At 45.0% G+C, this 24223-nt stretch overlaps 1 protein-coding gene across 1 annotated transcript in view; it reads right to left on the reverse strand.

Annotated features, from left to right (window-relative positions):
• The window catches only part of EZR (ezrin), a 705905-nt gene extending 682041 nt beyond the window's left edge, over window positions 1-23864 (reverse strand). Inside the window, exon 1 of the mRNA XM_075064085.1 lies at window positions 23835-23864. The gene's annotated coding sequence lies outside the window, so the exon portion shown is untranslated. The remainder of the gene's footprint in view (window positions 1-23834) is intronic.
• Between the last annotated feature and the right edge of the window lie 359 nt (window positions 23865-24223).

A 24223-nucleotide genomic window follows, 5' to 3' on the forward strand; every position in this document is an offset into this window, starting at 1 on the left:
GAAACCACAAGTTTCTTATAGTTTCATCATGAAACCATAAATGGGCCCAGTTCTCTCAGAACTGGGCCTGGGTTCACTCTACAGGTTCCCGGGCCTCCTTTTAACACAGTTGAGCAGGTGTTAAGTTTCAAGTTTAACAAACTAGATGAGTTTTGTGAGATTTGAGGTTTCTTAAGAAAGAGCCAGCAGGGTTCTAATGGACTCATAGGTCCTGTGAACGCCATCCTCAGATAACTCTACTGGCTCACATTCATTTCAGGGGACGGATTAAAATTGATTTGTTTTTTAAACCATCCATGGATTTACTACACCTGACTTCACTGTTCTTGTATCTAATCCCCTTGCTCTTATCTAGTGCCAGTCACCTCTCTTCTTTCACAGTCTTATCAATCTGTGGGGGGAGGGATAGCTCAGTGGTTTGAGCACCAGCCTGCTAAACCCAAGGTTGTGAGTTCAATCCTTAAGGGGGCCATTTGAGGGAACTGAGATAAAAATCTGGGGATTCATCCTGCTTTGAGCAGGGGGTTGGACTAGATGACCTCCTGAGGTCCCTTCCAATTCTATGATCACTGTTGGTATGAAAGCATCTTCTCCAGTAGCCCCTGCCAGATGAGTCTTTCTGTATTTCTCTGCCTTAGGAGGTCCCCAACCATTTTCACATCTCATCAGAAAACATTTTTCTTCTTACTCGTTGGTACAGCTTGATTTCTTTCTCTCTCTGTGTTGTCTTTTTAACCATATACACCTCTACCCTGATATAACGCAACCTGATTTAACATAAATTCAGATATAACCCAGTAAAGCAGTGCTTCGGCGGGGGTGGGCTGCATGCTCTGGCGGATCAAAGCAAGTTCGATATAATACGGTTTCACCTATAACATGGTAAGATTTTTTTGGCTCCTGAGGACAATATTCTATCGGGGTAGAGGTGTAATTGTATAATTTAACTCAACCATGTTTGGGAATAAAGTTTGTATAAAATATTCTAGTCAAAGGTAAGCTGTATTGTATCGCATGTGTCTGCGCTTTGTTATTTATTGAATTACTGCATCTCTTGCCTTACATCAATCTGGATGTCAGATAGCTCTAAATATTTGACAGTAAGTACTTTATTGCATTGAAAAATAGATCTAAGGTACCAAAGATATTATCAAGGAAATGGGTAAGAACTGCTCCTATTCTAATTTGATGCAAACTTTCTAAGATGCTAATTCATTACTACAGAGCAGATTCTCTCTTTGAAAATCAATTTGGGTTTAAAGCAGTGAGTTGGGCAACAGAGATTAATAAAACTATCAACTCTCACATTCCCACTTGAATGGAAATCAGAACTGAAAGTTATATTTGTAAGTAAATCATCTGTAGCAGTCATAGTGATTTATTTCAGTACTCTCAGTAGTTTTGGATAGTGACAGTATGCGTATGATGTGATGAATTATTTTCTTCAAAAGTCATTTAATAATAAAGTTCACTTCTATGCTTTGCTTCAGGCTAAGTAGCTTTTTCAGCATGTTTGTAGCTGTATTCTACTGTTAAAGAAAATCTCCTACATTAATAGGATCCCACCTCTTAACCTGTTCCTCTCTTCTTTCTATGCTTAGGGTTTGTCCTGACCAAAAGGGGTTATTTATTGCTATGTATCTTACTAAATGGTACCGTCATAAGAATCATCCATATCCTACCTAGAGCTTAGCAACATTTTTTTGGACAAAACTTTTCTTTCCACCAAAAATTGCAGTTTCACATTGACTGAAACATTTTGTGAATTCATGCTGAATTCATCAAATTGTTTTCACCAAACGAAAGAGCTTTAAAAAAGTCAAAACACTTTTTTTTTTTTTATTCAAAATAACTTTTTTTTCTAATTTAACTTCAATTTCATTTTATTAAAGGGTAAAAAAAATACCTGAAAATGAAATACATGTTCCATTTTGGGTTGAGGCCAACCAGTGAATCAGATAAATCAGTTATCTGTAGAGCTTTAAGCCTAACACACGACACTGAGTCATTTTGGAATCAGTTTGGAACTAATTAAACACATTCAATTACTGGACATCCAGCCCTTAGGAAGAATCATCAGCAGAACTTCAGACTTACCCATGTAAGATTCCTGATGAATTTCTCTTTGGCATACTGAGCTGATGATGCTTCCTTTGGAAATGGAACGCTGATCACTACTCTCTTGGCACACTCAGCTTATTTAGTAATTTGCTGTTTATTTAAGGAGACTGGGGGGAGGGTGGATGTATAGTTCTGGCAGCTGAGAACTTCAAATGTCCCAAGTCCATTTCAACAGAAAATGCCCTGACTTGTTTTCTTTGGACTCTCTCACAGAAGGAAGCTCCCCTGGAACTGAAAAAAACTCTTATTTTAAGCTGGAACACATCTATAGCTGACAAGAGATCACTAAAGCTATCCAAAAAGGGCACAATGCTGCTTTGCTTCAAATTACATAAATTGTGTAATGGGGAATAAGGGAACTGACAGTTGTATTACTAGCAGCTTGCGAAGTTATCATCATCATCATCATCATGTGCAAATAGTGAACCAATACTGTTGGTAATTCCAGCTGCTCAGTGTTGTGGACGGAATCTCTTTAATGATAAGGAGATGTCCCCTTTGTGCCTGTGAGTAAGCCCCTTTGTAAATAGATTGAATGTCTTCAGTCTATCACTGTAAGGCATGTTTTCTAATCTTTTAATCATTCCTGTGGCTCTTCTCTGAACCCTCTACACTTTATCAACATCCCTCTCAGATTGTGGGCACCAAAACTGGACCCAGTATTCCAGAAGCGACCAGTGCCGAATACAGAGGTGAAGTAACCTCCTAGCCGAGATTTCCCTTGCAGAGGCTCGTTGTTAGTATGGAAGTTCCAGAGTTCAAACCTTGTACGTGACCCAAAGGTGCATTGTTGCATCTGCGCTATGAGTAACATGTAAGTATAACCGATACATAGCATTACATGGTGCTTATAGATTTTAACTAAGTCTCACAACATTCCTATTAAGTTTAGCGCTATTATCCACATATGGAGAAAAAGCAGCAGATAGGTGAAGTAAGCTGTCAAGACCATATACTGACTGACCGGCAGACCAAAGATTAGAACTGAGGACCTAGTGATTCCCCATGCCATGTACATCCATCCAGACCAATTACAAATAAATAAGTTGACATTTCCCATACGTATCTGTATTGACTATTTTACAATGTGGTCAGAGCTTTGTATGCTCCTGGGGATACATAACAACTGCATATGTTAATAAAAGTAGAAGTTAGCCCCCTGAGAAATGTTAAAGTACATTGTGACAGGCCAAAAGTTACTCCCAACTAAACTATACTTCATCATTACAGATGATCCAATTACAGATACATGCAATCCCTGTGCTCAGCATCAGAAGCTACAGAGGGTAGAAGCCGAGAGAGTGAAGGAACCCCTGTGCTCAGCATCAGAAGCTACAGAGGGTAGAAGCCGAGAGAGTGAAGGAACCCCTGTGCTCAGCATCAGAAGCTACAGAGGGTAGAAGCCGAGAGAGTGAAGGAACCCCTGTGCTCAGCATCAGAAGAGAGGAGCTGGTTTCAGGAATATGACCTGCTTTGTGTTTACCAAAGAATCTTCAGCTTGAAAATAAAGATTAGTTATTCCCTATTTACTGTTCTACATTTCAGTTTTGTGCCAGGACTTCCTTATCTATCTCCCGAAGAAATCCACCAATACCCTCAAGATTGCTGACAAAAAACGTTAACATTTTTGCTGCATTTGGAACTGTATTGCTAAAATAAAGACACAGAACCACGTCCTCTGGCTATCTTAGAGAAATAAAATCTGGCCTTCTGCCATCTAAGGGGGGAAATATGAATAAACGTCTGTCAACATCTGTCAAAATATTATAATTCAAAAGACAAGCCTCATGTGCAAAAAGGAGCAGGATTCACAACAAAAGCTTGTGATTTGTTTAAAAACAAAGAATTTACATTGGATGTGCTTTCATCTAATGCAACTTGAAGGACCAGAACTACAAAGGAATAAATGTAACTGGACTCCAAATAGATTCTTGAATACAAAGTGGTCCTTTGAATATAATAAAGCAATTAATTTAAAGAAAATACACTCCCAGTGCACCAAAAGCTTAAACACTCTATGCACTTGCTAGAACATTATGCCACCATTATGCATCTGCCATCTGCTGGATGGAATGTCAGACTTGCTCAGGTGAGTGTGGTCACGCCTGCTTCTAGATACTTCCTCTAGTGGTAAAATTGCTGTACAAGCTGCAGTACTAGTGTGGTCATGTCTCCCTCTAGTGGCTTGAGCCTAACAGGATATCAAAATTAATACTGAGCAAGTGACACTTACTGAGAAGCAGCCAGTAATATGCATCCAGATGTTGATGGTGCAATACAAGAATTTAGCTAGCTAGAGACCTTTTAAAGGCATAGCTCTCTTCAGTTAATGCATTGTTTATCAAAACCAGTTGTTCTTCATGAGCTATTGAGGGCTGAGCTCAATGAAAGGCACTATTAGTTTAAATCATATATACCAATTTTGTGCAACAAGGTGATGTATTTCATAGGTTTTGTCCACATTTTCAGACTGGACAACATATTATTCTCATAAAAGTCAAATAGGCTCTTAATTTGCTTCATGCACCACATTTACACTGCTGCAATTACAAGCAGGATGTGGCCTGTTTATATTACCTAGAACCAGAGCCTCTTCTCCATTCTGTGCACAAATTCTTCATTCGTGGCTATCAAGACATAACGCTCTCTCCTGGCAGCCTGTGACTGCTTTGCACAAGGAATTCTAAAGATAAAATGCCACAGGGAAAAACAGGAGATCTTCATGTATCAGTCACCAGTGTGGTTGCAACCTGGGCCCCAGTTCAGAAAAGAAAATATGTGCCTAACTTTAAGAATGGGAGTAGTCCCACTGAAGCCAGTGAATAAACATATTTCAGCATTTGCCAATACATTCTTATTGACTTCAGTGGAACTACTCACACAGAATCATAGACATGTAGGGCTGGAAGGGACCTTGAGAGGTCATCTAATCCATTCCTCCACTCAGAGGAAGGACCAAGTACACCTAGACTATCCCTGGCAGGTGCATTTCTAACCTATTCTTAAAAAACCCCCAATGACTGTCATTCCACAACTTCTCTTGGTAACCTATTGCAGTACTTAACTATCCTTGCAGTTAGGAAAAATTTTTCCTAATAGCTAACCTAAATCTCCTTTGCTGAAGATGAACCTTCAGTGGACCTGTAAAACAATGGTTCACTGTCCTCTTTATAACAAACATTAATATATCTAAAGACTTCTCAGTCCCACATCAGCCTTCTTTTCTCAAGATTAAAAGTGCCTAGTTTTTTTTAATCTTTCTTCATAGATCAGGTTTTCTAAAACTTTTAGCATTTTTGTTGCTATCTTTTTGGATTGTCTCCAGTTTGTCCACATCTTTCTTAAAGTGTGGCACCTGGACTTGGACACACTACTCCATCTGAGGCCACACCAGGGCTGAGTAGAGTGAGACAATTACCTCCAATATTTTACATATCACTGTCCTGTAAATACACTCCAGAATGATATTTGCCTTTTTCACAACTGCATCACATTGTTGACTCGTATTCAATTTGTGATCGGACCCCCAAAACTTTTCAGCAGTACTGCCACCTAGCCAGGTAGTCCCCTGTGGTAGAGCCTTTAGAAGCCAGGCAGCCTCATGGCTAGATCGTTGGTCAGAGGGGGGCCTGGACCTTCCCCATGCCCCTGTGTAGTTCAAACCGTAAACAGAGGTTGATGGGTCTGCTTCTCTGCCGGGGGTGGTGGGTGTGTTCAAGACCCATTTCCCTGGGCTACTTTCTATTAAAGTCTCTTTAATCTGGGGGCATGGCCCCACTAGTTCAATTACCCCACAGCTGGGGCTTAGCTGCAGGCTCCCCTTGGGAGGGGAGGGCTTACTTGCCTCCAGTGGCTGCGCTGGCTGGCATGTCGCTGATCCGTCCCTTCAGGCAAGCAAATAGAGAGCTCCTGCCTCCTTGCCAGTCAGCCCCCAACTAAGCCAGGCTCCCTTCTTTTCTCCCTGCCTCCAGGCCTGGCATTGGCTGCAGGTATAGTGGAGCAGGGCTAGCTGACCCCACAGGTTTTCTTTAACCCCTGCTGTGCCAGGTGGCAGTTTCTCTGCTCCTTCACATCTCCATTTTATAGTTGTGCATTTGAATTTTCCTTCCTAAGTGTAGTATTTTGCACTTGTCTTTAACAAATTTCTTCTTGTTGATTTCACACCAGTTCTACAATATGGCATGGTCATTTTGAATTCTAATCTTCTCCTCCACAGTGCTTGCAACCTCCCCCAGTTTGGTGTCATCTGCAGATTTTATAAGCAAACTTTCCACTCTATTATCCAAGTCATTAATAAAAATATTACCTAGTACCTACCCCAGGACTGGCCTCTGTAGGATTCCACTATATAAATTCTCCCCGTTTGACAGTGGACATTAACTTTATCCATTGCTGATTATTTGTAAACCAAAACAGACTCCAAACACTTCTAAAAAAACAGACTCCAAGAATTATTTTGTGGAAGTTTTATGGCATCTGTTAAATAAAAAGATCAGAGAAGATGGTCATCAATCACAGAATCATAGGACTGGAAGGGACCTCGAGAGGTCATCTAGTCCAGTCCCCTGCACTCATGACAGGACTAAATATTATCTAGACCATCCTTGACAGGTGTTTGTCTAAGCTGCTCTGAAAAATCTCCAATGATGGAGATTTCACTACCTCCCTAGGCAATTTATTCCAGTGCTTAACCACTCTGACAGTTGGTAAGTTTTTCCTAATGTCCAACCTAAACCTCCCTTGCTGCAGTTTAAGCCCATTGCTGCTTGAAAATGTTTGCTATTTTTGCAACAGCGTTACACTGTTGACTCATATTTAGCTTGTGATTCACTATGGCCCCCAGACCCCTTTCCGCTGTACTCCTTCCTAGGCAGTCACAGGGATCATAGTGGTCCTTTCTGGCCTCAGAATCTAAGTATCTATGCTGAACATTAGGCACATGTGTAAGCACCTTGCTGAACCAAGGCCCCAGTGCTATGCTAATGAAGTCAAAGAAACAAGATTATCTCTGGGTGATAATGTTCCCCGGTTTGTCTGTTCTTATTGGTTGAAACAGCAAAGAGTCCTGTGGCACTTTGCTGCTTTTACAGATCCAGACTAACACGGCTACCCCTCTGATTTACGGGTTAGTAATCAGTAAGTTTCTGGAAGGCCATTCACTATATTACCTATATCCTGCTACTGGAATCATGAGGAGTGCAACTGCTGAGCAATGAATGGGCTGACAAAACCGTATGCAAAGGAATCAATCAGCTCCATACAAAGAAGGGAAGGAGCATAAAAGTCTTGTGCTAGCTGGAAATTTAGATGACATAGTATCAGTTAGACCATTCAACAGTAGAAAGTATGGAGAAAAAATTGTTTAGAGAGACAAAGTGAGTGAGATAATGTACTTTACTGGACCAACTTCTGTTGGTGAGAGAAATAAGCTTTTTCTCTTTTTCTCTGTGTAAGCTCATCTCTCTCATCAACAGAAGTGGGTCCAATCAAAGATATTACCTCACCCCCTGCCCCCTTGTCTCTCTAATATCCTGGGGCCAACATGGTTACAACAACACTGCATACTTAAAAAATTGTTCATAATTCAAAGATGGAGTTGATTGAATTCACTCCCTGTCACCTCAGGTTAAGTATCATCTGTCAGTTTCTAGTTGCACTGGGGTCTGTCTACACAGCAACTGGACACCCGTGGCAGGCACATGCTGGCTGAGTAGGGATTACGGAGCTTGGGCTGCGAGGCTGTTTCATTGCTGTGTAGACCTGCAGGCTCAGGCTGGAGCCTCGGCTCTAGGACCCTGAGCAGTGGGAGGGTGTCAGAGCTCAGGCTGAAGCCTGTGTCCAGAAATCTACACAGCGAGGGAAACAGCCCCACAGCCCGAACCCCGTGAGCCCGAGTCAGCTAGCACGGGCCATTTGCAGGTGTCTAGCTGCTTGGTGTACATACCCCAAAGAGATCACTCATTACTTGTTCACTGCATCAAGTCCAAGTTTTATTTCATTGCCTTCCAAGCCCTGCACAGCTTCAGCCCTCCTTTACCTAGCCTCACTTGTCTTCTCCAGCAACTCATGTCCCTTCCGCTCTGGCAATTACACCAGTGCTATCCATTCATTTGTCAGATAAACATCCCTGTGCTTCCCTCCAGACAGCTTCCTGTACACTGAGACTAGGAATTTCAAAAGAGCCTATATAGTGGAATTAGGAACCTAAATCCTATTGAATTTCAGCATGATTTAGATGTTCAATTGCCTTAGGCTCCAATAAAAATCCCAGCCAAAGGACTTGACCAAAAGTCCATTCAAGTCAGTCTAAAAACTCGCACTGACTTCAGTCCCACAATACCCTTTCTGAGTTCACCTGAAAAGCTGCTATGCTGTGCATAGGTGCCGACTTTCTAATGTGCCAGGCAGTACTCTTCCCCAGGCTCCACCACCACTCCACCCTGTCCCGCAAGGCCCTACCCTACCTCGTCCCATCTCTGCTCTTCCCCTCCCCACTACACCTCCCTCCCCCCCTCAGCCCATCCTGCATGCCACAGAACAGCTGATCACAGCAGGCAGGAGGCACTGCGGGGAGCGGAGGAGGCGCTGACTGGCGGGGCCACCGGCAGGCAGGAGGTGCTGGGGGGAGAGGAGAGAGGCACTACCCTGGAGCACCCATGGAGTCAGCACCTATGAAGTTGTGTAGTCAAGGTTCCCTGTGTACTATGGCCTCCAATGCCTACAGGAAACGTGCTGACTGCTACTGACAAGTCTTTGAGAATAGTTTATATGTCCGCTTACAATCTTCAGTGGCCGTGTTAACCTTACATTATCAAGAAGTAGCCAAACATCACCTTGATCGGTCTGCAATGCTACATTATGAATGCTATTGTTAATCTTATATACAGTGCTTTTCATCCATAGCGCTCATAACACTTTCCAAAGACTTTTTGTTTATGTCTGTCATTTATGAAGTCATTCTTCCTCTCTACTCTGCGCTGGTTAGGCCTCAACTGGAGTATTGTGTCCAGTTCTGGGCACTGCATTTCAAGAAAGATGTGGAGAAATTGGAGAGGGTCCAGAGAAGAGCAACAAGAATGATTAAAGGTCTTGAGAACATGACCTATGAAGGAAGGCTAAAAGAATTAGGTTTGTTTAGTTTGGAAAAGAGAACACTGAAAGGGGACATGATAGCAGTTTTCAGGTATCTAAAAGGGTGTCATAAGGAGGAGGGAGAAAACTTGTTCATCTTAGCCTCTAAGGATAGAACAAGAAGCAATGGGCTTAAACTGCAGCAAGGGAGATTTAGGTTGGACATTAGGAAAAAGTTCCTAACTGTCAGGGTAGTTCAGCACTGGAATAAATTGCCTAGGGAAGTTGTACAATCTCCATCTCTGGAGATATTTAAGAGTACGTTAGATAAATGTCTGTCAGGGATGGTCTAAACAGTATTTGGTCCTGCTATGAGGGCAGGGGACTGGACTCGATGACCTCTCAAGGTCCCTTCCAGCACTAGAATCTATGAAAAAGCAGCCAAGGAAGGCTGTGCAGGGAGCACTCAATGGGAGAGAGGCTACAGAAAGCAGCCAAGCAGGGCCATGCAGGCTTACTTAAAAGGAACTGCAGGGCCCTAGACATTCAGTTGCTGCAGAGAGCCCAAGGAGAGAGGATTGTGTTCCTAGCGGGCTACAGGAAGGTAGCATCTTGGGCACAGCAGTTGCTGGCAGGGATAAAAGGAACAGGAGGCAGCTCCTGGCTTGCTGCTGGGACTTGCTATCTAAAAGCCCTGAGAAAAGGGTGAAGACGATGCTGGGGCTGCAGGGAAGTGGCCCAGGAAACTTAAGCTGCTCTGGTGGAGAAGTTAAGGAGAGGCAGCAAGAGGCCGCTATCTACAAGGTCCCTGGGTCAAGACCCAGAGTAGTGAGTAAGCCTGCTTCCCTCGCCATTGTGACAGTGGCTGGACTATAGACCTGGGAGATAGCTCACACTGTCCCCATCCTGGAAGGGGGAAATTCAGATAGCGGCACAGATGGAGGACTGAGTCATGAAAAGGATGCTGCAGTACTTGAACTGAGGCAGGTCTGCAAGCAGAAACCACAATGGGAGAGGGTGCACCAGCTGGCAGAGCTAATCCCTGTGACAGCCAACGGGAGGCGCCGCTCTGGTGAGTCAACCCCCTCACACCCCGATTAAGCAAAACTCTTAAGTACATGCTTAAGTCATCCCTTTTCAGGACAGCATATGCTTAAATTTAAGTAAGTGCTCTCCTGAATAGGGATGATTCCTAAATCAAGATCATACTCTGTTATATAGGGGCATATAAGGAGATATAAATCCTGCTGTACAGGAGTCAGCCAGAGTTACCAAATCACAGATTCCAAGTTCCACAGCAGTTAGACTCTGAATTAGTCTAGTTGTGCAGTAGATGAACCAAGAACAAGAATTTTTGCTTAGTGTAGGCCAAGCTTGATGGTCAAAGTGTTATTTGAATGCAATCTGATTAGTACATTAGCTGATCAATTGTGAAAATCTGAAATTGGACTCATTGAAGTGAGAGGAAAAAATGAAAGTAGATTATTGCCTGTAACGTGCTTGGATGCTCTGCAAGAATGAGGCCCACACACACTGTGAGTTATTTGGCTTTAATGAAGGTAAAGTGACACATCCGCAATGGGGACCCCTGGCGTTGCTGTCACTTAGGCGGGGAACCCAGCACCGAAGGTCAGCTCGGCCTGGGTCTGAGTCCAAAGGCAGGACCGGGAGCATACAGCTATATATACACAATACAAAAGCAACTCATACATATGCAAAAAGGGACTGCCCAAAGGCTATGTCCGCCCTTTGGCCTAAGGCCATACAAACTGGTTTCAACCAGTTTAAAGCAAGTTATAACTGGCATCCCGTGTCCTACAATGACCGGCCACTTAGCGAGCAGGGGCTTTTCACAAGGCCACCGAGAAAGCGGAGACACCCTAGCCTAGGCCGTGACACAGTCTTCCGCAGTCCCCTGCATTCCCCCCCTTCGCTTTCTCGAGTGACGCCAGTGACCATGACCCAAGGGCTAGGAGGGGGTCCTCAAAATTAAAGGTGTAATCAAAAAATACAGCATAGCAAACAGCAGCAGCATTCTTAATAGCCTGTAAATCCTATTCAATTAAGCCAAAATAATTGACATAAAAACAGCATTTTTCCCCAATACGAGTACAAGCCCCCCCGCCCTAGGAATGAGCGCACAGACAAAAGAATGAAATCCTGTTTGTCTAACAACTAAGGGATTGGAGCACTGACTATAAATCAGTTAGGTATACCAGGTGATCTAATTTTACAGATGTCTCGGTGAATAATCCAGTTCCATATGCATCCTCCCCATGGACCTATCAGGATTCGGTATGTGGGAGCCCACACACCCCTAACTGGTCCAAATGCTTGGAAGGAGCACTGTGAATATCCACACTTCCACCCAGAAAGTGTCCAAGTATGTCTCCATGACCACAGATCAGATGATACTCCTGATGTGTCTGTAAGGGCAGTGGGCCAAGTGTGGTATTCAAGATCACTCTGAATGGCCATCAGCTGGTCATTCAGGAAATCCTGAATTTCCAAACATACTAGATCCCACTGCAATGCCTTCCCAGCCTCAGTGATATTCAATACCATCTTTCCTTCGTGTAGTACTATATTACATCTGTTATTTAACAATTCTCAGGTACTTTCAAAAGGCATTAACATTAATAGCATAGGAGGGGGTTACATTATTAGTCACTGGAATGATTTCAATATGGGTAAAATTTCCAGTGGCAGAACAAACTCTTCGGGTACTTGTCATTTAAAATCCAATTAGAGACAGCAATACATGCTGATGGATTTATCCAGAACACAGGGCGCAGCCTGTAGAATAACCCCCAAAATCCAATCAATACCACATTCCCAAGCATGGGTCCCACAAATTTCTCCCGCCAGTGTATAAGTCTTTGTTTCTTCACCAGGATCAGTACTTAATGTCCTTTCTAGTCAGGAATTCCTGGACTTTGGCAATGTCAGTAAAGTGAGTGTTCCTTCTTCCCCGAAAGAGTCGTGGTTCAGCATCCTACAGGGGAGAGGTTACCAGCACATCACCCTGTAATGGTTTTGCTGCTTCTAGAAAGATTCAAAGGCACAGTAGATCTGTCAGTGGACAAGGGAGAGGTTACTAGCACTTCACCTTGTACTTTTCCCCTGCTGTCCAGAAGGCACAGCAGAGCTAGAAGGAGAAATAGGCTAATCATCAGTAGGAGAATCCTCCCGAGGGGGAGGGATCTTTTTGCAGTAAGAATCATGGGTCCATGCAGTCAGTCTTTGGCACTTCACAGTGGTGTTGATAGTTAGCAGGGCTTAATAAGGGCCTTTTCTGCATGGAGCCAAAGCAGTCTTTTGTTGGGGGACCTTTACATTAATCCAGTCTCCTGATTCCAAGGAGTGGCAGGGCTGCTAGGGTCTTTGGGTAGCGCTTCTTTACCTGTGAGAAAAGGAGCCTAACACATTTCATTAGTGCCTGGCAGTGTTTTGCAGATCTCATAGCTGCTTGGGCACATTCACACCCCTCCCCACCTTTTCTTGGTTATCAGACAAGTCTTAGCTGTGAGCAGTGTCCTTGAATGGAGCCAGTATCTTATCTTCAACCTGCCAACTATTATTTTTTTTTCTTTCCAGTTAACTCGTTCTGTTCTTTTTCCTTCTCCCTTTTTGGCATCTTTTTAACCTACAAAGGAAACTTCTACTCTTCACTCATACACCTTTTCCCAACAACGAACACATAAACATTGCCATTATACAGTACATTAGTCTTATTATTCAATGTATGCCACATATACCCTTTCACTAAAATAACCTTATTACAGAGCTTTGGAGCAACAAGCCAGGACAAGCACACCCACTTTGAGGAGTTCATTCAATTTAACCCTTTTGCCTGATTCCAAACCAGACCATTCCATAGAAACACTAAACACAACAATGCCGGCCACAAGACAGACACCACAAGATAAAACATAAAACACAAAACATAATTCCTAACATAAGATCCACCCATCTGTCTGCTGACACTTAAACAAAAAGAGAATTACACAGAGAACAGAGGGAATTACAGTTTAATCCAGGTTTTCCCACTTCTATTACACTGACCGCTACAGCGGACGGGACAGAAGGATCTCAGTTTGACCTCAGAGCTTCCTCGCATGCATAGCTTCCACTCTGAGGAATTACGAACGAGAGGTTCAGTTACACCCACACTCCTAAAGCCCAAATGTATACAAAGCAAAAAAACAACAGTAACTAGTTAAACAAAACAGAACCAAAACCAGATAAAAGGCCCGCCTCTAACCAGAACCAGATAGTATTTCCTTATCCTATTAGGGCTCACCTTATCGGAGCACGAACCCCAGGGGCTGCGGGGAAGTGAGGAAGAGGGGTTAAGCACCCCAGTGGCACCGCTCCTAGTTCGCCACAGCCATCCAGAGTTCAATGTCCGAGCTAGGAGAGTCCCATCTGGAGTCGCCAGAAACTGTGACCGAAATATCAGGTCTGCCTAGCTGAGAGCCAATTAACAGCCTGACAGCGATAAGGGAAAAAAACGCAGAGGAAAAGAGGTAGTGTAAAAGTTCAGGCTGCTGTGTCCATGAGCAGCAGTCATCCCCCCGCACCTACTAGCCGCTTGTAATCTATTAGGGGGGGTCAGCTAGCTTTCACAATCCTCCCTTCGGCGATAATCTTCCAGGGCCCACTGTAAGCAGAGCACCTCCTCATCCTGGGCCCGGAGGGCGGTTAGGAAGAGCCACCCGAGCTCCCCCATCACTTGCCTTTCCGTCCCAGAACGCAGGTTCGCCCGCAGCCACTGTAAGGCCTCCCTCAGCTGTGCGGAAGTCACTCCGGCCACCTGCCAGAATTCCGGCCACTCGGCAGGGGCAGTCCACCCTGCCAGAACCCGTGTTACTGGCCCCCAGCATTCCATCTGGGGCCACCCGGGTATGCACTGTAGGGACAGCAGCGACTCCTCTACTTCCCCTGCCTTCAGCCAAAGCGGCATCATCTTCCAGAGCACCCTGCTCACTGCGCCAAATGTAACGTGCTTGGATGCTCTGCAAGAATGAGGCCCACACACACTGTGAGTTATTTGGCTTTAATGAAGGTAAAGTGACACATCCGCAACAGGGACCCCGGGCGTTGCTGTCACTTAGGCGGGGAACCCAGCACCGAAGGTCAGCTCGGCCTGGGTCTGAGTCCAAAGGCAGGACCGGGAGCATACAGCTATATATACACAATACAAAAGCAACTCATACATATGCAAAAAGGGACTACCCAAAGGCTATGTCCGCCCTTTGGCCTAAGGCCATACAAACTGGTTTCAACCAGTTTAAAGCAAGTTATAACTGGCATCCCGTGTCCTACAATGACCGGCCACTTAGCGAGCAGGGGCTTTTCACAAGGCCGCCGAGAAAGCGGAGACACCCTAGCCTAGGCCGTGACACAGTCTTCCGCAGTCCCCTACATTGCCTATATTAAATTCATTGAAATATTTGTGAATCTCACCTGCAGGTTCAATAGAAATCTTCCAGATGTGCTATTCCTCATCACTTTTCTGAATTCAGTTTAATCTAACATCCACTGTCTCCCACCACTAACATGCTGGAAGCTTTTAATGCCTGCTAAACCTTTATCCCATGGTTATTTGCATATTGTTTAGCTTCTTTTATTCTCTACTGCAGGCATTGATCCTTGCTTTCTGCTCTGAGTTTGTCAAAGAACTAACATCCCTCCAGGAAAGGAAATTAAATGCTTGGTTAAACCAATCAAACAGAAGATTTTGTTGACAGAATCTGGTAACTGGTCCCAATACATCCACAGGTGGGTCACAGCAATTTCTATAATGGAGGCAAATGTTGCTCTTCTACTACTGATCACTTCTGAGGTGCAGTGTTGCCAACTTTTGTGATTTTTACCATGAGTCTCACAATATTTGGTGTTTTTCATAAAACCCAGCTCCTGGAGGCACCTGGAGTACCTGAGATTCTCAGGCCTGGTCTACACTACATGGTTAGGTTGACATAAGCTGCCTTGCGTCGACCTCTCTGTGTAATTGTCTTCACTTAAATTTGGCTCCTGCTGACATAAGTGCCTCTCTATGCCAATTTAGTAACACCACTTCCCAGAGCAGCATAGAGTCACAGCTGATGTAGTTAGGATGATGCAGTCCATATAGCCACTGCGCTGCTTACATCAACTGTTGTTGACTTTCAGAAGCTGACCCACAATGCCCCACGCTGACAGTACGATCGATATAAGCGCTGGTGGTGAGGATGTGCACCGCCAACACAAAGAGACAAGTGTGCACACACACAAGTGATTTAATAACTGCTCTGGCTCTATGACAACATAAATGAGGTCCACATACTTTTGCAGTGTAGAAGTGGTCTCAGCTTTCATTTGTAAAATATAAGTAAGTTTAACCCTCATGGTTGCAGACAAAAGTGTGAAAAGGTGAATCCAGTGTGCCCTAAAAGCTCAGAAACCAGAAGGCCAATCAAAAGAATGGAAATTCCTTATTTTTTTAAAAATCTCATGATTTTGAGATATGGAGTGACTCAAGATTTTTGAACTCATGATGTTGACAATGCTGGGGAATATTCCAAAGAGCCTGAAGTAGTGAACCAAAAAGAACATGGCGTAAAAAGGAAACCAGCATAAGAGGCTAAACCTATTCCTGGTGGAGCTGCCATTGAAGGCAACAGAGTTGTACAAAGGATGAGTTTGGCCTGCTTAAGTCTGGGAGAAATAAGTCCTCAAGGTTTCTCAGCACGAATAGGATTTGGTGGCACCCCACCCCAGTGGCCAAAGCTAATGTGCTATAGGAAGAAAAAGGAGGAATGTGTACTTATCTGTGTGAATAAATAGGGAATCCTGAAGAACAAGAAGAGAGCCATCAGGAAGGAAAATCTGATGAATGACGTTTAACAAAAATCACTGAGGAAAAAAATATTGAAACTTATCACACAAACTTAACAGGAAACCACTGAGGAAAATAGTTTTCTAAGGGCAAGTCTCAACTACAAAATTAAGTTGACCTATGTTATGTCAACGTACAGCCACTGAAGTAATTAAATCACTTTTGCACATCCACACTACACTCCTTGTGCTGGCGGTGCACATCCTCACCAGGAGCGGTGCACCAATTTAACTGTCAGTGTGGGGTATTGTGGGACGGCTTCTGAAAGGCAGCAACAGTCGATGTAAGCAAGGCAGTGTCTACACTGATACTATGTTGACCTAACTACATGGACCTAAGCACCACATCCCTCGCAGAGATGGAGTCATTAAGTTGATGTAGTGGGGGAGATACATCGGTGGGAGCTATCTTTTAGGGTAGATGCTTACAGAGTTAGATGCTTACATAATCTGCCTTACATCAACCTAACTCTGTAGTGTAGACCAGGCCACAGAAGTGAAAACAGGATCAGGCCTCTAAAGGAATAACTTCTGCAGTTATATTAGCTAGGTCCTAAAATTACAGTGGCTATAAATTCACATGCTCAACGGACTAAACTAATCACCAAAGAGTACTGGGGAAAAAAGCCACAGTACAGTAATGGTACCATACAACATTGTGCAGTGGCAAAAGTACATTCAAAATGATCTGGGCAAATTGGAGAAATGGTCTGAAGTAAGTAGGATGAAATTCAATAAGGACAAATGCAAAGTACTCCACTTGGGAAGGAACGATCAGTTGCACACATACAAAATGGGAAATGACTGCCTAGGAAGGAGTACTGTGGAAAGGGATCTGGGGACCATAGTGGATCACAAGCTAAATATGAGTCAACAGTGTAACATTGTTGCAGAAAAAGCAAACATCATTCTGGAATGTATTAGCAGGAGTATTGTAAGCAAGACACAAGAAGTAACTCTTCTCCTCTACTCCGTGCTGATTAGGCCTCAGCTGGAGTATTGTGTCTAGTTCTGGGTGCCACATTTCAAGAAAGATCTGGACAAATTGGAGAAAGTCCAGCGAAGAGCAACAGAAATGATTAAAGGTCTAGAAAACATGACCTGTGAGGGAAGATTGAAAAAAAATTGCGTTTGTTTAGTCTGGAGACGGGAAGACTGAGAGGGCACATGATACAGTTTTCAAGTACATAAAAGATTCTTACAAAGTGGAGGGAGAACGAAATGTTTTCCTTAACCTCTGAGGATAAGGCAAGAAGCAATGGGCTTAAATTGCAGCAAGGGCAGTGTAGTTGGACATAAGAAAAACTTCTTAACTGTCAGAGTGGATAAGCACTGGAATAAATTGCCTAGGGAGGTTGTACAATCTCCACCATTGGAGATTTTTAAGAGCAGGTTAGACAAACACCTGTAAGGGATGGTCTAGATAATATTTAGTCTTGTCATGAGTGCAGGGGACTTGACTAGATGGTCCCTTCCAGTCCTACAGTTCTATGATTCTATGACTATAGGGATGTTACACCTTCCTCTGAAGCATAGGTTATAGGTCAGTGTCGGAGACAGGAGACCAGACTAGACAAAGAACCTGCCTGGGCAGTTTGCTACTAATACAATGAGTCATAGACCAAAGAATTCGCTAGAGTTGAATTAACTCCACCATTGTTAATTATCTGAACACATTATACTCTGCTTATTGTAACTCAGAAGATATGTTTCCCCCATATGCCAGTGAGTGGCCCAGAAAGGAAACAATACATTAATAATCCTTCTGTAAAGTGGGAGAGAAAGTCCTCAAACCCTCAGCAAATCAACCATATTGAGTCAGTTAAATAATAAGCTCAGTTCAAACCCATATTCATGCTGCTCCAGAGCCACCAGGGCACAGCACACTGCATCTGTCCTCCTGACCTTCTACGAAAATACCCATAGCTAGTTCATTGCCATCTAAGTTAAGAACACCTAAATGTTCTGGGATAGTCTGTGTTACTCAGCACTGATGCTTTATATCTGGATGGCTTTCATGAAAAAAAATCACAGGCCAAACTCTGTAGACTTTATTCAGGGCAAACTTTCCCTGACATTGGTGCTAGAGCTAACAAGCTGTCATTCCTCAATCTGAACCTTAGAGTCCAAAAATAAGGTACTAGCATGAAATCCTCTAAGCTTAATTACCAGCTTAGATCTAATACACTACCACCAATCAGGATTCTGAGTACCTGATAAACTCTGGTCTCCCCAAAACCTTCCCTGGGAACCCCCAAGACCCAGACCCCCTGGATCTTAATTCAAGGAAAGTAAACTCTTTCCCTTACTAGTGTCTCTCTTAGGCTTTCCCTCCCTGGGTTACCCTAGAAGATCACTGGGATTCAACTCCTTAAATCTTAAAACAGAGGCTTTTCACTTCACCCAGAGGCAATACAGATTCAAGCTCCATGAATCTACAACAAAGGGATTCCCCCTTTTCCCCCTCCCTTCTTTCTCTCTGTCTCCCCACAACTTCCCTGGTAAGTACAGACTCAGTTCCTTTGAGCCTTAACCAGGAGGAAAAAATCAAACAGGTCTTAAAAGGCAAAACTTTTAATAAAAAGAAAGAAAAAAAAATGAAAGGGATCTCTGTAATCTAGATGGTAAATATTACAGGGTCTTTCAGCTTATAGACAATAGAGAGAAAGCTTTTTCCAGGCAGCAATACAATTTAAAATACTTTCACCAAACACATTAACTCTACCAGCCAGATACACAGTTGCAAATACAGAAATATCAAAAGACTATAACCGCTTTTTACTCAATACTTACTATTCTGATAATAATATAAGAGACTGTAGCAGGGAGATTGGCAAGAAACCTACGATCTAGTCCCATCCAACTCAGGAGAGAACAAAGCAAAGCCCAAAACCACAAACAAAGGCTTCCCTCCACAGAGATTTGAAAGTATCTTGTTTCCTGATTGGTCTGTCAGGTGTGTTTGTTAACCTTTCCAGGTGAAAGAGACATTAACCTTAGCTATTGTTTATGACACAAGCACTCTGCTCTTTGCAGGAGATCAGGAAAAAGCAATGCTTGGAAGAGTGTGGCAGGAGTGCCTCCCCCACTCCGATTGCTGGCTTCATGAGTTCTACGGAACCTGCGCTCTATCCAAATATTGAAAACTCTAGTCAGGGTCAGAAACCTTTCAGAAGTGGTGTGCTGGTCCATTCATTCACCTAATTTAAGGTTTTCACAGTGCCAGCAATACAACATTTAACGTTCTTAGAAGGTCTCTTTCTATAAGTCTATAATATATAACTAAACTATTGTTGTGTGTAAAGTAAGTAAGGTTTTTAAATGTTTAAGAAGCTTCATTTAAAATTAAATAAAATGCAGAGCCTCCCGGACCAGTGGCCAGGACCCAGGGAGTGTGAGTGCCACTAATAATCACCTCACGAGCCACCTTCAGCACACGTGCCATAGGTTGCCTACCCCTGTTCTAGTCTGTAGGGTGATAAAGAAGTGCCTCAAAAGATTACTTGTGGGTAACTGACTTGCTGTCCTCCTGACACTGCACAGAGTGAAACACTAGTTCTGAGAGATGTGAACTGCCCTATTTATTGGAAGGAAGGATAATGCTAAAGGCCAATGAAGACAATTTAAAGGGACACGTGACTTTAACTTTTTTAGTATTGTCTAACTTTTTCATTTTCTGAGACACCCTTTAAATATTATGTCCAATATTTAAAGGAAGTACTTTAGAATTTGCTAATGGCTTTTCTGCTCCCTGTTAATGTGTAGAAGAGTCTTCGGGGCAGATTTGCAGGGTAACACCACTAAACAGTTTCAATTCCACCCTGCCTGTCCCTTTCTGCAAGCACAGATGCCTGCTGTTTGTGGCCTTCAGGGCAGGGGGAAGGGATTACACTGTCAAAAGAACAATGAAATTGGTGACCCACAAACTGACAAGATGCTGGCCTTGCCCTGCACCCTGCAACCACAAATTCCTCCAGCAGCTCAGTGCAATAGGGGTCACCACCAGAGTAAGGAAAGAAGGCAGGTGCCTTTCAAAGAGCTGCCTGGCACTTCACCTGGAGCTACATGTTTGCAAGGAGTGAGTTGGATCCAGGCTCATACTGTTTTTCTCATCCTCATAAACCCACCCCTCCATCCCCAGCCTCCCAGAGTAACATGCTCACATCATCAAGGTTGAGGAAACACTGTCTTGGGATATGTCTACACTGCAGATTCTACTTGGATCTGGGTTCCCCAGCACGCACATCACGTAATCACATCCACACTGGTGTTGCAGTTACACAGGAGTGTTGCTATGATTTCTGGGGGCGTGTCCCAGGGTTCGTTATGCCTCTCTAACTTGAGCAGTTCTAGAAATTGGTTCACAGTGTAAGATGGGAGAACTTGTCTGTCCTTTGCAGGCCACTGTGCAAAGCTGTTCTTAGTCCTCTAACAAATACAGTGGCGGCACTTATGTCTCTGCACTTTCCTCACTTCTATCCATTCCAGACAGCATCAAGCCATGGATCCAGCACAGGTGGATAAGCTTCTGGTGGAGGGCATTTCAGCAGTGGCTTCTGTCTGACCCTCAACAGGCAGTGGCAGTCTCGGAGGGGAGCTCTTGCTGCAATCACTACAGAATCCTCATACATAGACCATTGCTTCTGGTGCAGGACAACTAGTACAGAAGCAACAGCTCCAGAATTTCTGCATGAAGAAGCCATGTGAGGAGCTTGTCCCAACCTTCCAGTACCAGGACATGGGTGGGAGGGAGGCCATACCAATTGCGAAGAAAGTTAGTTCTATCTGGAAGTGGACTACCTCAGACAGGTTTGTGGTGAACTGTTCAAAGCTGGCAAGTCAACAGTCAGCACTGCTGTGGTGATGGTTTGTGAGGTGATTAATACTGTGGTTTACCCCTGAGTGATTGCCATTGCTAATGTGCATGAACTAAGAGCTGGCTTTGAGAGAATGGGCTTCCTGAACTATACTGTGGCCACTGATGGCAAATATGTGCCCATAGCTTTCCTGCCACAAGGAGCATGTGAATCAACTGCAAAGGATATTACGCCATTGTTCCACAAGCTTTGGTCAACCACAGGAACAGGTTCATGCTGCCAAGATGCTGAGGCATTTACCCGGAGTGGTTGGACATGAGAGGATTTTATTCACATCAAATGACATGATTATCAATGAGGTCTCTGCACTCACTGTTATTTCAGGGGACCCAGCCTACCCTCCATTGTCATGAAACTATACCCTGACCACAGACCACTTGGTAGAGGATGATTTATTTACACCCTGAGCGATAGCAGAATGGTGGCAGAGTGCACATTTGGCCATCCAAAGGTAAGATGGCGCTACCTACAAAGCCATTTAGATTCCAGTGTGGCCAATGGCAACTGTATTATTGAGGCCTGCTGTGCCCTGCACAAAAACTAGTGATTAGGGCAAGAATTTTTGCCAGGAATGGGTCTCAAGAAACTTCTGGTTTTCAGGCCTAGAACAGGTAGACAGAAAATGCACCTGGCACCACTGGGGCTGGGCACAGGCAAGTGAGGGAAATAGGGTAGTGGAACTGGAAGTCAGAAGCGTACATGTTCTCCCTGTCCCCAGTTGTATAGGGGTAGAGTGAACAGGGAACATCTGCCCATTCAACTTTGTGGAGTGGTTTATAGCCCATCCGACCCCTGAATTGTCCAGTGCCTGCATTGGCTGAGGGATATGGTAGGATAATCTGTGGGCAGTGGTGATGATCCAGGAGCTGGGGACTATAGCCTGTTGGCTGTGAGGATGAGCAGTCACTCAGACTGGTCCTTCTTCTGCACAGTTTTGCTTTCCTCCCTCTCTGCATTCTCCCTCTCCATGTCATAACCCAGAAATACTTCCACTTATGCTGCATGATATGACAAAAATGGCAGCTACCACTTACTTGGTGCGATGGAATACACCCCTGTATTCATACCCTACACCAGCAATCCCCAAATTGTGGGGTGCACCTTCCTAGGGGGGTGTGGTGGAACATTTGATAGGGGCACAGTGGGGCCTGGGCAAGCCCTATGGGAAGTGGGGAGGGAGTGCCACTCAGGCCTGCTCTGTCCCCCAGCCCTCCCAGCCGCTGACCCCACTCCTGGCTGCGGCCCCCCAGTTGCGGGGGTGCAGACGAATTACATTATGGATAAAGGGGGGCACAACATAAAAAGTTTGGGGAGTATGGCCCTACACACTAATGTGATGATCTTTGTATGAAATATGCCATGTAAGCTATCATTTGAAAACTAGTATCAGAGGGGTAGCTGGGTTAGTCTGGATCTGTAAAAGTAGCAAAGAGTCCTGTGGCACCTTATAGACTAAGACATATTGGAGTATGAGTTTTCACGGGTGCATCCACTTCTTCGGATGCTGCCGACAGGACTCTTTGCTATTTGCAAACTAATAACTCGCTGGTCAATAATATCACAGTGAAATGTATGTAGCAACCTTATGTGTGAAGTTATGACATCCCCCCTGTATAATGTAACATGTTTGTGTATCCTCAGTTAGGTAAAAGTAGTCAAGCAGATCTTAAACAAAGGACTGTGTGTTTGCCGCTAATTGCATATAAGCTGCAAACAGAGTCCTCAGACAGCAAGAGAAAGAAGGAAGAAGACAAAGAAAACCTGCATCTGAGCAAACAGACAGTAGAGAGAGAATCACATGAACCACCCCACCACGACCAAGTTTGACATCTTCTTGCTCGCAACTGAAAAAAACTTTATCTAGGGGCGCTCTCAGGAAAATGCATTTCATAGGGTGACTGAACTATAAAAGTGAGGACCAAAACCATCAAATTATCTCTCCTTAACTGTAACGGTGTTGCAGTCATCCCTCCCCTTCTGGGCTGGAGGGAAGCCACACAGCCTCACAACATCACCAGGATCACGGCCTAAGAGAATTAGCAAAGCAGGCATTTGAATCCTGACCAGCCTAACAGGGCTTACCTATCAAATAATCAAGGGTCAAAGCAAACACAGCAGTCTATAGTCTGTGGGCCCTTTAGCCAGGAGCAGAGCAAACAGAAAAGTTTGGGATATAGTGTCCTAGCTTTGATAGATGGCAGACAAATATAGGCCCAGCTCTGATGGATGGCAGACAAATACAGGCCCACTTGACTCCACCTTGTCCCAGCCCAGGGCCCTAACAGTGCTGGAGCAGCAGTCCCCAGGAGCGCCAGAGCAGCTGGCTCCTGGGAACACGGGAGCAGTGGCCAGTGTGGCTGGTCATAGGGACCGCCCAAGCACTGATCCTGGGGGTGGCCCAAGGGAGCATATGAGCAGCAGCCCCAGGGGCTGTTGTAGGGCCGGCCACACTGGTTACTACTCGAGCATCCCCAGGCAGCTGGCTCCGGGGACCGCCCAGAATGGGTGGCAAGTGGGGCAATTTGCCCCAGGCCCCGAGCTCCGCAGAGGCCCCCAAGAGAATGGCTGTGGCTCCCTCCCTGGCCCCAGCCCAACCACATCTCCACCTCTCACCCAGAGCCTTAGCGCATCCAGTAGCTTCTGGACAGCTGCAGCGTGGCTCCGGCGGGGCCCCTGAGCTCCGCCCCACTCAGAGCAGTGTGGTCAGGGGGCGGGGCTGCAAGCTCCAGGCCAAGTGGAGGGAGCTCAGGCCCTGCTGTAGCTCACAGCCTCTCCCCCTGACCACGCAGCTCTGAGTGGGGCGGAGCCAGGAGCGGCGCCAGGGTATCTGACGCCGTAGGCGGACGGCCATTTCGCCGCCCCCCGCGGGTCCGGTGGACCTACCGCAGTCATTTCAGCGGGTGGTCCGCTGCTGGAAAGGCTCCGGTGGAGCTGCCGCAGTCATTTCGGCGGACGGTGCGCTGGTCTAAAGGCTCCAGCAGACCTACCGCAGTCATTTCGGCGGACAGTCCGCTGGTCTAAAGGTTCCGGTGGACCTGCCGCAGGCATGACTGCGGTAGGTCCGCCGGAGCCTTTAGACCAGCGCACCGTCCGCCGAAATGACTGCAGCATCTCCACCGGAGCCTTTCCAGCAGCGGACCGTCCGCCGAAATGACTGCGGTAGGTCCCCCAGACCCGCGTGCCGCCCCACCCTGGTAAAATAGCGCCCCCCAAAATTCTGGCGCCCTAGGCCATTGCCTAGGTCGCCTAAATGGTAGCGCCGGCCCTGACTG

Source organism: Chelonoidis abingdonii, chromosome 3 (genome assembly GCF_003597395.2).
Source record: "Chelonoidis abingdonii isolate Lonesome George chromosome 3, CheloAbing_2.0, whole genome shotgun sequence".
Classification (NCBI taxonomy): Eukaryota; Metazoa; Chordata; order Testudines; family Testudinidae; genus Chelonoidis; species Chelonoidis abingdonii.